Here is a 13,769-nt window from a genome sequence, read left to right on the forward strand (position 1 = left end):
TCCTGAATGGGAGGGCAGAGCCCTGTTGCTGCCATGGTCTCCCTCAGCTTCTGGCTCCTCTTCTTACCTGGAGTCCTGCTCTTGCTACTCCATGACATTACTAAAACTCATACTACCTATGTTTCTGCACGTATGTGTACTAATCATGTCTGTATAACTTCTGAAAATTAACTAATACGCTTTTTTTTTTTTTTTTTTATTTTTTCTCAGAGAAAAAATCCCTTTCTCCTGGTGCAGGGATGCATTCAGACTGGACTGCTTATTTTTGGTTTGCTGCCAATATGTTCCTTGGATAGGAGGGGGCTTGTTTAGATGTAGCTTCCCTGGCATAAATGCTGCTACCTGCACTGCAATGGTGGACATGACCGTGAACTTTAAGATTCAAGAAGGCTGTTATAAAAGCTACTGGAAAGAGTGTGAAAATGCTCTAAATCTACAACTGGTCATCCCAAGTGCCAATAAGAGAGCCACAAGGTGCTTCCCCACCAGAGAAGGCTGCTGTACCCTGCAGTCCCTCTAAGGACCTGACTGTTGGAGAAGAGGGAGTAGCCTGTCTACTTACTGATGAATTCCAGCAGGTTAGCATGGGAATGGAAATGAGGAGGAAAATTGTTCTGAACCTTAAAACAAACAGAGCCATTTTGTGTAGATTTGAGCTACTCTTAAGCTCCGGTTTTGCCTTTGTGTACAATCTCATGTTTGTATCGCCAAGTCCCTAGAGGTGGACATAACTCAGTGGCTTTTGGAATATTTACAAATTAAAATCAGACTGTGATTTTGATCAATAGTACGTGTTTCTAGAGAACTTCTGATTGCTGAGGTGTTTACCAGAGCCTTAATTGGAAAATGCATCTTGCTCCCCTGAACGCTGGCCACAAACAGAGAATTTGGACGTGGCACTTCTGAGAAATGTTTGAATGTTTTGGTTTGTTGAGTAAGATCAAAAAGTCTTGCTCTGGATTGTCTTGTGGCTGAACTATATCCCCCTGAACTGACGTAAGGTCTCACGGGAGGCATCATTCTACTGCCTCATGCTTTTAAAGCCTGGGATTCCTGGCCAGATTATGTCTCCCATCTCTATTAGAAGCTGGTGTGTAAAGGACTTAGTGTTTTCTGATAGCTGGTTTACAGTGAAACCTAGGGATTTGGTCCTGAGCTCAATGAAATAAATGAGAAAACCTGAATCTGATGCACAGGATCTTCCACAGGGCAGTGTGATAGCAGATATTGTACTTTCAGAACATGGGGAAAGTCACTATCTTCACTACATGCCTAACTTTCAGTTTAATGTCGAAATCGCAACTGGTATTTACTCACCAGGATTATTTGATTTTGCAGTTAGTCTTAAAAGTGTATATACTCAGTCATGTACCTTCCGTAAGTAATTCAAACTTGCTTTAAATATATTACATTTTTATGGTGGGCAGGTAAAGCTTTTTAAGAGGTTATGGAAAGAAGAGTGCATTAGAAAAATCCTACACTGGCTGTAAGCTGTGCAGAAAACTAGCTTGTTTTGATGTGGGGAGCAGTGGCTATTGTTTATCTTGATTTCAGCGATTTTTTGACATCCTCATAGACAGCTGTTGAAGTATGGGCTAGACGACAGTAAGCTGGGCTGAAACCAAGTTGTGTTGCTGGGCTCAGGGTCTAGCTGAAGGCCAGTCACTACTGCCATGACACCATGGTTGAGTTTGATGCTGGGAACAGCCTAGTTTAATGTCTTCATAAATGACCTGTACAATGGGACAGAATACACCCTGAATGAATTTGCAGATGATAGGCAACTAGAAAGAGTGACTGATGCACCAGCTGGTTGTGCTGCCATGGAGAGGCACTTGGACAGGCTGGAGAAGTGGGCTGATAGGAATTCCATGAAGTTTAACAAAGAGAAGTGCAAAGTGCTGCCTTAGGGAGCAATAACTGCCTGTACGCCAGAACAGGCTGAGGACTGCTTGGCTGGAAAGCAGTTTTGCAGAAAAAGACCTGGGAGTCCTGGTGGACACCCAGTTGACCACGAGCTAGCAATGCATCCTTACAGCAAAGAAGGCAACAGCCTCTGGGGCAGCATTAAGGTAAGCGTTGTCAGCATGTTGAGGGAGGTGATCCTCCCGTGCTGCTCAGCCCTGATGAGATGCATCTGGAATGCTGTGCCAGGTGCTGGAGACCATACAAGAGATACAGGGAGACATTGGGGAGAGCCCAGCTGAGGGTCACAAATATGGTTAAGGGCTTGGAGCATCTCATAGGAGAGGAGAGGCTGGGAGAGCTGGGGTTGTTTAGTCTGGAGAAGACAAAACTCAGAGGGATCTTATCAATGGGAAGGGGTAAGAAGATGAAACCAGACCCTTTCCAGTGGTATACAGTGACAGGACAAGAGGCAACGGACACAAACTGAAATACAGGAAATTCCACTCAAATATAAGAAAACACCTTTTTACTGTGAGGGTTGCCAACCAGTGAAATGGGCTGCCCAGAGAGTTTGTGAAACCTCTGTTCTTGGGGATGATCAAAACGTGACTGTGTACAGACAACCTGCTGTAACTAATCTTGAGCAGGGAAGTTGGACTAGATGATCTCTGGACATCCATTCCAAGGCCAACTTCTGTGTTGTGTGACAGACTCCTGGGTTGATGAAATCTGATGTTGGTGGATGGAACTGTGAACTTCTGTAAGATACCATTTTTCCTAGGGATGTTTTTGTGAGGTAATTATAATCTTTTCTGGTAATGATAGAGTGGATTAAAATCTAAGAATAATGGAAGTGTGATAGGAAAAAAAATTAATGTGAATGGAAAAAGCATGACTTACACGCTGTTATGATATTGCCTCTGAAACAGGACACACCATCATATATATATATATATATATTTTTCCCTCCCAACTGCTTAGACTGAGATATATTCTAAGCTTGCACAGTGCCATCTTTACCCAGTTAGCTTTAGACTATATAATGTAGTGAACAAAGATGTTACACTACTGTCTCCAAGACAAGTTTCTTTCAGAGAAGATTCTTTTTCCTGTAGCATGTTAGAGTGTGCCTAATCTGTTATAAGAAGCCCTAATATTATGGACAATTTCTCCTTACTGGCAACTATTTCAATTTTCTATTCCTTGTAATCCTTAAAGAGTTCTGAACTGTAGCAGGAGATTTCAATATAGAAGAGCTGGTCTTCATAAATAAATGAATAAACACTGCAGCAAATGAGGTCTATTGTGAGTCTTCAGCATTGTATCTGGACCTCAGTTTACGAATTGATTCTGTTCTTGCAGTGTCCACTCAGTTCAAATGAAGGTTTTGTAATTTGCTAGGAATATAGGCTGAAATAAGTATAAATTTATAGTAGGGTGGATCTGTGAGACAATGCAAGCCTCAACTGTAAAAAAAAAAAAGAAAACGCTGTTACTTTGCATCACAATGGCAAAAGCTTGTTGGCTGGACAGTCTATAGATGTTTACAGCGGCTTTTTTTCTGCTAAATTGTGACTAAGCAGTTTGTCTGCAAGACGTGTCAATTTAGCATCATCTAAGGCCTTTGTGCTTACTTAAATGCCTTCCTTGTAATTAGGAGATTGCTCATTATTTTGCCAGTGTCCAGCAGAAATGTTACAGGCTCAGTTTCTTGGACATTGTTATGAGTTGCTTTCCTGCCTTGCATTGTTTTCTTCAAATTGCTTCTTAGGAAGGCATGGGCTTTTACTGCAATCACAGAGAAAGTAAACATCTTAAATTAAGACAAACAAAGATTGGTTGTTAGGAGGAGAACCAGTCAGGCAGGAAATGCCAAGCAAAACAACATTCTTTGGACGCCTGATACAAATATGATTCTTTAAGCAGCCTGTTGGGTCCTGCTGGCTGGGGCTTCCCTACACTCACTGCAGACATGCAGAAATGCAGGATTACTGATCCTGGCTGAGCCGTAGAATTTCTCATCTGCCGTGGTATAAAGTCTTAGCCCTTAACATTATTTTACATGGATGCAACCTTCTGCATGCTCTGAAGACCAAGGCAGTCCTGAGGCTTCCCCCCTCTGCTCCTGGGCTCTCTAAACGTGGTCTGGAGCCATGTTCCTCACATAGTGTTGGTGTGGCTTGGGGTCTGATTGCTTGAAAGCACCCTACACATGCTGACCCCCACTTTTTGCAAAACTGCATGCTAGGGCTTAAGGGGTTTATTCGTCAACCAAACCCAGGATCAAGTATGGAATTTAAAAGGAATTGTACATCATCACCAGATCACACCAAGAAAAATTCATCATAATGTAAAGTTAATCAGCTTTTAAAACTTAAATTATTTGCCAGTTTGTTGGCTTTCTGCTTTATTCTGTCTGAAAACAAAACAACAAAACAAACCAAAACAAACAAGAACAGATGAAAGCATGATGGTGTATAGTTGGGGATTTCTGTATTGTTCGTTTTCTGAATTTTAGATTTGATTTTTGTAGTCATACTGCACACATACATGGCAGGAGTATTTTCTGAAGGATAAGCCTGGGATCTCTATGCAGTATTCTCTTAGAAAATGTCAGCATCACCAGGCAGATAGCTCGTACAGTATTTGTAGCTCTCCTTTCTCTTCAAAATGGAAGAGGTACAAGTCAAAATGCTTTGAGCAAAGTGTAGATCTGTTAACATATCTTTCTGCTCTGGGGAAATTTTGCTGCTTTGGAAATGGGAACTCCCAGCAACTACAACATCAACAGGGAACTGGTTCCATTTGAAAAATGTGGTGTGCAGTTTTCAGTGTAACCTTCCAGTGAATTCTGAAAAGTTTGTTCTACTATTGTTAACAGCTAAGCAGTTTTAAGTAGAAGACAAAAAGGATTTTGAACTACTCAGCTGCATTCTGATGCATCAAAAAATTTTAAATATGTGCTTTATTTCAAATATTCATTCCTACTGAAATCAATCAATGCAGAGGTTAGACAAGGGTGCAGCTAATTTTTATGAATTACAGATTTGTATGGGGTTAGGGCCATCATTTTCATTAATGTTGGACTTCTGCAAAATTGTTACTGATGGGCAAAATATCTTACTAAAAGAGGCATTAAAAGCAGCTCTAAGTTTGTTTACTAAATATGTAATAGGAAGCATTTTGCAAAGTTTCAGTCTGATATCATGCTAATGACTTTCTTGCTAATGTGATTAAAATTACTTCCCCCTGATGGCTAAATCCTTAAATTGAATGAGTTGTGTAATAAAGAGAATGTGAATATGGAGTCCCCATTCAATAGAAGCATGGCCTATACCTTACAACTGGTGCTTCACCTAAAGATCATTTCTGAAGCCTATCCCAAAGCTTCCCTACACTCAAGGCATAACTTTGAGGCTACAAAAGTGAGATATAAGGTTTCATAAAGGAGCTTGCCTCACTGATGTTATGATAATGTCTGAAAGTCAAATTTGTTTAAATATAGGCCACCAGAATATCCACAGCTGGGCAGAGACTAAATTTGGCATCTCATAGGAAGTTGTCACTTTGTTTTTAATTCCAGAATAAAATAACACCTTCATAATTCCTTTAAAAACACAACCCTTCAATAAATCCTCCATCTATCCATCAAATCTATGGTGCAGGATTTAACCTGAATTTATTGGTTTATTGCTACAAAATTTAAACTGATCCTACAGCTATCATCTGGCTAGCAAAGGGCCAGCTATCAGTTCTGTCACTGTTAATCTGGACATGTAGTGGGAATTAACCTGCATTTCTAAAAGACTGAAATCCATCTCTTTAGATGGTTAGCTAGCAATGGGCTAAAGTGACTTCACAAAATTCCTGACCTGGGTAGCTGGGAGTTGTGGAGGGCATTTCTGTTCCAGACCTTCCAGTTCCTCGCCATTGCCTTCCCTTACCAACCTCCCCTGGCCAAATGCAGATGGGGGAAAGCTTCAAATTTCACTTACATTCCCAGGGGTTAACTAGAAATCTTGCTTGTTCGTTTGCCTTTCTTATATTTTACATATATTTTAATTCCTGAAGCTTCAGATCAGCATATTTTTTCCTTTAATAAACATTTAAGTTTACAGCCTTTAATCATTTTTTTATTCAAAACCACAAAGAAATGCACAACCTTTTATGAATTCAAATTAAAAATGAAGTGTGGTGGAAATGATTTACAGGCACTGTAGCTTAGCAGGGAAAATATGCAACTCCTTTGCAGTACATCATATTCTGTTCCTTTAATTTATAAGCAAGCTGCAATGTAACATATTAATCATACAAAGAAAATGTTGCTTTGGTTTGAAAGATTTGTTATAGCTGAGCTTCACACACCTGCAAATTATTAATTTCTAAAAAAGAAAAGAAAACATGTGCAGCACACACTATTGCATCCACCAGGAAATCAAACACATTTTTGAAAAACAAAACAAAACAAAGGCACTAAACAGTAAATGATTTTTTTTCTTTGTCCTCCTTCAACCACCTTCATCTCTTTTGAGCTTGGTTTCCCATGTTCTTTCAATCATCTGTTCTGTCCCCTGTGGAAGTTAAAGGTGGCTGGACCAAGGGAAGAGGTTGCATTTGCTACTTTGAACCTTGTGTCACATTCTCCTGTAAGAAGGGCAAGAAGCTACCTGTTACCCTACAGGGGGAAGAATAAGGTTTGAAATAGTAAAATATTTTTCAGATTAATATATTTTCATAAACTGCTTCCCTCAACCATTAAGGTAAGCAAAAAGATTGGTGAGGGAAAAGCTGTGCTAAATAAATGACTCAGCAAATGTAATCAGGTTTACTGAGTACATTTATTATTTGGCTGATGCTAATAGAAGAGGAGGTTCCTTTAGCGCAACATATTTATAAACATCTGCTACTGAGCTGACCGTTGCTTTATAAAAGCCTCTCTCTGAATCCTGCAAACAAGCACAGGAGCCTTGCAGGCATGGAGCATTTGGAGCCTGATCCACTCAAACTGCAGGCAGATTCGCAGGGAGGGAAGGACTCAGGCAGGCTGCAGCCAGCATTTCAGAGTCTGAAGATGGTGTGGATATCCTTGTGATGTTAGGTTGGCCTGTGGGTTTCTTCCTCTCTGCTTTCTAAATTAACTCTACCTGGCTCAAGACACTAGGGTGTCTTCAGCTTACAGTGGTGTTTCTCTTGTTAAGAGCAAAATGATTTTGCAAAGAGATTGTGGAGGAGGGAGAAATCATGATAGAAATTTTGCCTTTTACCTCCTTTCCCAACCTGAATGGGAGAGGTAGTTAGGAGATGATAAACAAAAGAGGGAGTAACAGGGAGGGAGTAAGAGGGAGCGAGAGGGCAGCAGCGAAACTCCCAGAGGGAATGGTGAGTCTTGTTCTCACAAGTCACAGGCCTGCAATAATGAACCACTAGGGGTAAGTAAAAAGGTAAAACGTAAGGTACAGGAAGCCAAATGCAGTGCCTCTGGGCGTGTAAGTTTGTGTAGAATGTATACAAGGGAACTTTTAACTCTTTCTTTCTGCACCATTGTAAGGGTGAAATTTACCTCATGCAGTCCCCAGTGCATCCACTACTCTGCTCCATTGAAGTTTTGGAAAATTGGCTGATTTGTTCGTATGCCATCTGGCAGAAGGTGCGGCAGAAATGGTTGCTTTCACAGATTTCCATCAGGTTTAGGTGTTACCATTTCTGTGGGGACAGCTCACTGCACCACTGTAATGAATTTTGATTGTCTTAAAGAAAAGGGTAACTGATAACATGTTATTGAGTGGCTGAAAAATAGAACACTTCTGCCTGACTGAACTTAATGTAGATCTGCTACTTGTTCCCTCTCAAATCTGAACATTCCTTTTTTCATACAAGCAATATGCCTGTGAGAGCAGAAGATTTGTAACTCTGGAGCCTTGAGGATTAATGCTGCCAGCTGAAGACCCAGGGAAACTGAATGGCCTCCTCTATTCCCTGTTGCTGGGTTGATTCCTTAGACCTCATTGCAAGTTAATGTGTTAAATGGAGGAAAGAGAACTGAGGGACTAAACTAAACATGGGTTGGCTGAGATTCATGAATGAACCAAAAGTAGCACTGGCTCAAGTTTAGTGGAAAAGCCATTGCTTGATCCAGTGTGCTTTAGAAAAATGGGATGTGTGAATTTTGGCGCAGCACAGTGAGAACGTGGTCATGCTGGTACCCGACCCAGCGTGGTCAAAGGTAGCTCCCTGTCTCCTCCAGCCTGTATGGGTGGTGCACACAGAGAGGCTTGCATGTGCAGCAGCACTTGCATGGTGTGCTCTCCCAGGGCCTCACGCACTTAGGCTCAGGTTTGCAGTTTGAGATTCAACCCCACCCTCCTTGAGGACTATGCCTTGAAAGCACAACCTGGGGCTGAAGCGGCAGCTGGCTGGAGTACAGCAGCTCTTGTGAAGTCTAGGAGACTTTACTGCAAGGCTGGGGAAGCAGGAAGGGAGAATGAATGGGAAGGAGGGAAGGAGAAAGGCATAAAAGCACAGGGTACATTTGCACGAGCCTAACTGGGAGTTTCAGACTTGAATTCTGAATGCTTGATCTAAGAGACCATGTATGTTGAAATAAAAAAGAAAACCTGAACCACTGCTGCCATCAGAAAAAGGACATCCCCTCAATGCTTTGGAGTGAGTACTGAGTCTTGATATGAATAATTGAGAGTGGTTTTTGCCACTTTTGCCCAAATGTGAACTTGCATAACACCCTTCCCCCACCAAATCCATCAACACTGAAACATTTTCATCCGGAGCAATACTTCCAATATCTGGAGAAGTTTTCCAATCCAGAGGTTTGTTCCCAAGGAAAGCAAAATGAAGTTGTGAAATCCTCCACAAAAGGAACTTCCAGACTCCACATAAAAGGAGGATAAAAGGCCTGAGATATAGATGATAACTTTGTTCTAGTGCAAGACCCAAAAGTCTATTATTAAAACAGTTTATTTATTAGCAAGCTCTTCTAATGAACCAGACATAACAGATGTGGGCAAAACTCTACGCGAGCAGGTACAAACTGAAATAATAATGATGGAAGGAAAATAGCTTGACATTCAAATTACTGGCTAGACCTGCTTTTAGCGCTGCTTTGGCTCCATCTCTAAATAGAATAACATAGTTTTAAACCTTTTCCTCCACAAGGAAAGTTGGAAATACCTAACTGAAATAGCTGGCTAAACTGATGCTGATTTAGTTCAAATTCCTTGGTGCTGAAACCACATTTTGGGGAAAGTGTGGCCTTTTAAGCTTAAAAAAGAAAAAAAAGAAAAAAAAAAGTAAAAAAAAAGTCATTCACTGATACAAAAGCTTTATTTGGTACCTTTTCTTCTCTTTCAGTCCCATACTCTTTTCCTTACAAGTGCATGTGTAGGTGACAGATACCCACTGACAGATTCTGATAGTGCTGCCCTGGAATTGGGTAGTGTGTGTGTGTCTCTGCCTTTCGCTATTTGCAGCTACAGTTTAATTTCAGATTCATCCCATCACTTTTGTTAGGTTAACAGAGGTTTTTTGTCAGTTCATTGTGTTGCAGTCTCTATTACAGTGTTTGTCTTAGTAAAGAATATTGCTTGTTGAGTTCATCTAATTTGTTGGGGGGAGGGGGGGTGTTAATTGGCATACAAAACACCACAAGTTACCATATGTTTGTGATTTTTTCTGTTAGTACTCTTCCCACAATAGCAACTTAGATCCCTCCTAAAGACCTCTAGAAAATGATGACAGAACAGCTCATAATTTTTTTGTGTGTGTGGTGCTAAAAGCTAATCGGGTGCAGCTCTGGCTTATTTTTCATTTGCTGTATGGTATTTTAGACTTTATTTTATCCTACTAATATTTATCTAAATTTGGAAGAGGACTAGAGCACAGCATTTTAAAAAATGTGAATGGTTGTACTTCATGAACATGGAGACTCTGGAGAAAGAAGTATTTTCCCCCTCTGCTTCCTCCACCTGAGTCATTGAACATCAGATCCTTCTTTTGTAGCATTTCAGTTTTCAATTGGTGCTATGTTGGCTGACTGTGAAAGTCAAAAGGTATTTGTTGCTGGTATTTGTGGGACAGGTATATATTTGAAAAACAAGGAGTAAAAATACCTCAGAGCACAAACTATGAATAAGGCCAGATTCTGACTCATTTTCTAATGTTGAAAAGTCTTTGCTCTTTGGACTTCAATAGGACTTCTTCCTTGGTAAGCATTACTCACTGTGATTAAAGGCTCAATTTTCCTGCCCCGTGTTATGTAATTAAAATTATGCAAATAAATCAACTATCCAAGACAATTCAGATTGTGAATGGAATAATCAACTCTACTCTTGAATCACAACTTGAATACCTTCAGAGCACGTATCTTATTTGTTGAAGAAATAAACGGAACTATTTGCAGTAATGAATATGTTTTAAGGCTCCAACAATTTCTTTGTGAAAAGTAATGGACACTGATTCTGAATAAATTATTTTCCCATTTTCAGGATGGCTGTTTATCCCTCCTGCCGTCACGTTCCATGTTTCTAGCTTGTGGGCTTTTGCAAAGCAAGGTTATCAGCAATCTGCTGCAGAGTCCTTCCCACTCAGTAAATCAAAGCCTTGCTCTTCTCCGGTTTGTTTCCATGGACAAATGATTCAATCCTCCTTCACTTCCCAGCACGAAAGGTTAGTTAAATACTTGCCTGTAGCTCCTTCCAACATTTATGAGAATTGTTTATATAATTCTGAAAGATCTTCCTTCTTTGCTCAGTGATGGTTAGACATACCTGCTGAGAACTGGGTGTCCTCTCCATTAATTTTCTGCTTGCAGAATCTCACTAATGAGCCAGGACTCGAGGAGAAATACAACTTTACTGAAATGGTTCCTGCTTCTTGGAATATTGTCCACAAACAACTGAATAGCTGATGTCAGTTCAGTGAAGTGAATGATACAGTTCTTTTTGGTCATCTCATGTTGTTATTAGGGTTGGGAAATTGAAAGCATAATGTTACAAGTACACTTTTTAATACTGCTTTGAGAAAAGTTGTATAGTCAGTGGAATTTTGAAATTATTCAAAAAGTACATGCAAGTTAATAGAAAGATTCCTATTGACTTTACTGGAATTTGGATCAAGCTTGTCGGCACGAATCAGGAATTTACGGGAGCCTAAGCAGCAATATGCAGGAATTTAGCACTTGTAGTCTTCAGATTTCCCAGTTAATTAACTGTGCAGATCATTGCCTTGAATAATGCTGCAGAGTAGGGCAGAAATAAGTTTCTATGAATTTTAAAAGGAAAAAATACAATCTGAATTAACCAACTATACCATGCAAACCAACCTCACATATAAAGCATATCGATTAAAATTTAAAGTATTACACAGTTCTTGCAGATCCCTTTTGGAAGGGGCCCAGTGGGGTGCTTCTCAATTCTTTAAGCTTCATATGCCTGTTCTTCAGCCTGTCATCCCCAAACCGCCGCCAGCCCAGCTGACCCACTGAGCCCTGCACTGGTGCAACCATCCTGATCGTTCCAGATCCAGCCTGTCCCTCACAGGCATCCTGTCCTCTCCTCATAGAGACCCTGCAGCCCATATCTGCCAGCAAAACCCCGTGTATGAGAAGTGGTAAGTATGATTTTTTTATCATGGTTTTGCAGCTTTTTTTTTTTTTTAACTGTTAGCAAGGTTTATCTTGGGCCCGGTGTGGCCACTGCAGTCCCGTCAGGGTGGTGGGTGCCCACGGGGGGCTCATTCAGCAGGCTGTGAGTGCGCTGGGTTGTCTTGCTCCTTCACTGAGTGCTGCTTGGGCTTGTTTGCTTTGTATTCATTATCTTCCCTGATCAAAAACTGCTATCGTTTCTTTGAAGGGTGTGATCCTCTAAGATCTGAGGACTGTGCAAAATCTGCAACTGACACAAAAAATGTAGGATTTAATCTCAAACCAATATTGTCTTCCCTTCCCAGGAGAAGGAGGGGCTCATTTTACAATGACATTAAGAATTCATTCCCTTAAATGAGGTATGTCACCTTGCCATTTTAACTTGATTCATTAAAATAGTGGCTCATTAGTTATTCCCTTGTGTGGTATAGAATTTGCACATTAAAGGCGTATGCATTTCAAGTGTTCACTACATTCAGGGATAAATTTCTAGCCATCCTTTTTTGAAAGGAAGAAGTGAGTGTGGGTTTTGGAAAAGAAAAAAAGGTAGAAGGCCTACAAGTCTGCTCCCCTTTCCCCCCATAAGTCTTTCAAATCTATTCATACCATTAATATGAATTTAGAAGGCCATGCTGTAGAGACGAAGGACGCACTGAGGTAGTGCTAATTTTTTTTCAGACCTATGTATGGCATGTGGTCTCCTATGTGCATTGTGGGGTCTAATACAGTTTTTCATTTTCTTAGTCTTGCCATGAAAATAATGATGTCTGAGCTGAGAAAATACCTCAAATCCTAGGCAGAGAGGAGTTCTGCTTTTGGCTGAGTGAGAGCAAAACTCCTGCAGATTTTCAATTGCCTTGTGTCAGCTTGGTCAGAGAAAGGCCTCTCCAGCCATGTTCCAAACATAAGCCTCTTCCCTGTGACTAGATGGACAGATCTTCCCAGTCTCAAATGGCATATTTTCAGGCAAAGGCCCTGCGTTATAATTCAGAATAAAAAGGGCTTGTTTCACCATTATGCATGCTGTGGGAAAGCATGGAGCAAAAGAGGAGGGCAGGGGTGCTCTGGGACAAGTCCCTTGTCCAGTTTAGCGAGTGTGCTCTGTTGCATGAGAGAAAAGGGCAATGCTGTGCAGCCCCCTTGCTTTCCCCTGCACTCACCTTTGGGCAGACATCTCTCTCGGATCTCAGTAAGGTTAGCTAATGCACTGGAAGGACCACAACTCCCTGAGGTCTCAGGGTGTTGGGTTAAGTTCTTGAACCTTGCAACATGAACACTGAAAACAAAACAAAACAAACAAAAAAACCATTCAACACTGAGAAGGGGTAAAATCTCAACTAAGGGTAGCTGGCATGAAAAAGAATAGGAAAATAATAAATTTGTTTGAAGAACTGAATCAAGCAGACTGGGAAAGATATTTGATCTTTTATGTAATATTTAGGTTCATTCCAGACCCTGACTGATGAACTGCTTCCATCTCAGAATTTGAGGGCAGAACTGTTGTTCATTTAGCAGTAAATGCTAGGGCTGGATGGAAGGAATATCACCCCTAACTAAAGCTGAAGTCTAATCCTTTGGTTTCACTGGTGACTCAGATTGCAATAATATGATATGGAGAACATTTTTTTTTCTCCTCCTTTCTTACTGCATTACAAGTTACTAGTAAAATAAATGTAGCAAAAAGCTGATCCTGCTAAAAATGCAGTTAAGTACATTCACATTCTGTCTCCCATCTTGCCTGTGATTTTCTTTTCTCCTTACCTTCTCAGACTCTGATCATCAGCATCATTTGTGCTTTCAGGATGCTTGTACTGCAAGTCATTTTTTAAAATCCTGAACAAGGAAATCTTTGCCATGCAATAAAGTTCCATACAAATACAGCTAATGTCAATAAAGCTAAAAAGACATGCCAGCAAAGACCCAAACACTCAATTTATTACAGTTAAACATCCTGCCTAGACATTTTATTTACAATCAAAGCTTGTTATATAAAGCAATCCCTCTTCCCTTGATGTCTTTTTTTATCTCGCAGTTTACAAATTACTGTCTTTTTCTTTGTATCCCATATGAAATACTGAATTCATCTGTGTATGTTGACTACAGTCTTTTCGTTTCCTTTTATAAAATGTCTTTGGATGATCAGTTAAAAACATACAAAAAATAAAAAATAATAATAATAAAAAAACTCTGAATTTGGACCTTTTAG

At 40.3% G+C, this 13,769-nt stretch overlaps 2 long non-coding RNA genes across 4 annotated transcripts in view; both read left to right on the forward strand.

Annotated features, from left to right (window-relative positions):
* The window catches only part of LOC118171745, a 47,365-nt gene extending 39,452 nt beyond the window's left edge, over window positions 1-7,913 (forward strand). The window contains exons 6-7 of one of the 3 annotated variants that reach the window (XR_004753360.1): window positions 6,441-6,602; window positions 7,786-7,913. This is a non-coding gene — a long non-coding RNA (uncharacterized LOC118171745). The remainder of the gene's footprint in view (window positions 1-6,440; window positions 6,603-7,785) is intronic. The other 2 variants (XR_004753359.1, XR_004753361.1) reach the window with 2 other exon arrangements.
* A 1,863-nt stretch (window positions 7,914-9,776) lies between these two features.
* Window positions 9,777-13,468, forward strand: LOC118171746. The gene is made up of 5 exons (XR_004753362.1): window positions 9,777-9,971; window positions 10,407-10,587; window positions 11,363-11,529; window positions 11,869-11,922; window positions 13,333-13,468. It is a non-coding gene; the product is annotated as an uncharacterized LOC118171746 (long non-coding RNA).
* The last annotated feature ends 301 nt before the right edge of the window (window positions 13,469-13,769 follow it).

The sequence above is a fragment of the Oxyura jamaicensis genome, chromosome 9 (assembly GCF_011077185.1).
Source record: "Oxyura jamaicensis isolate SHBP4307 breed ruddy duck chromosome 9, BPBGC_Ojam_1.0, whole genome shotgun sequence".
NCBI lineage: Eukaryota > Metazoa > Chordata > Aves > Anseriformes > Anatidae > Oxyura > Oxyura jamaicensis.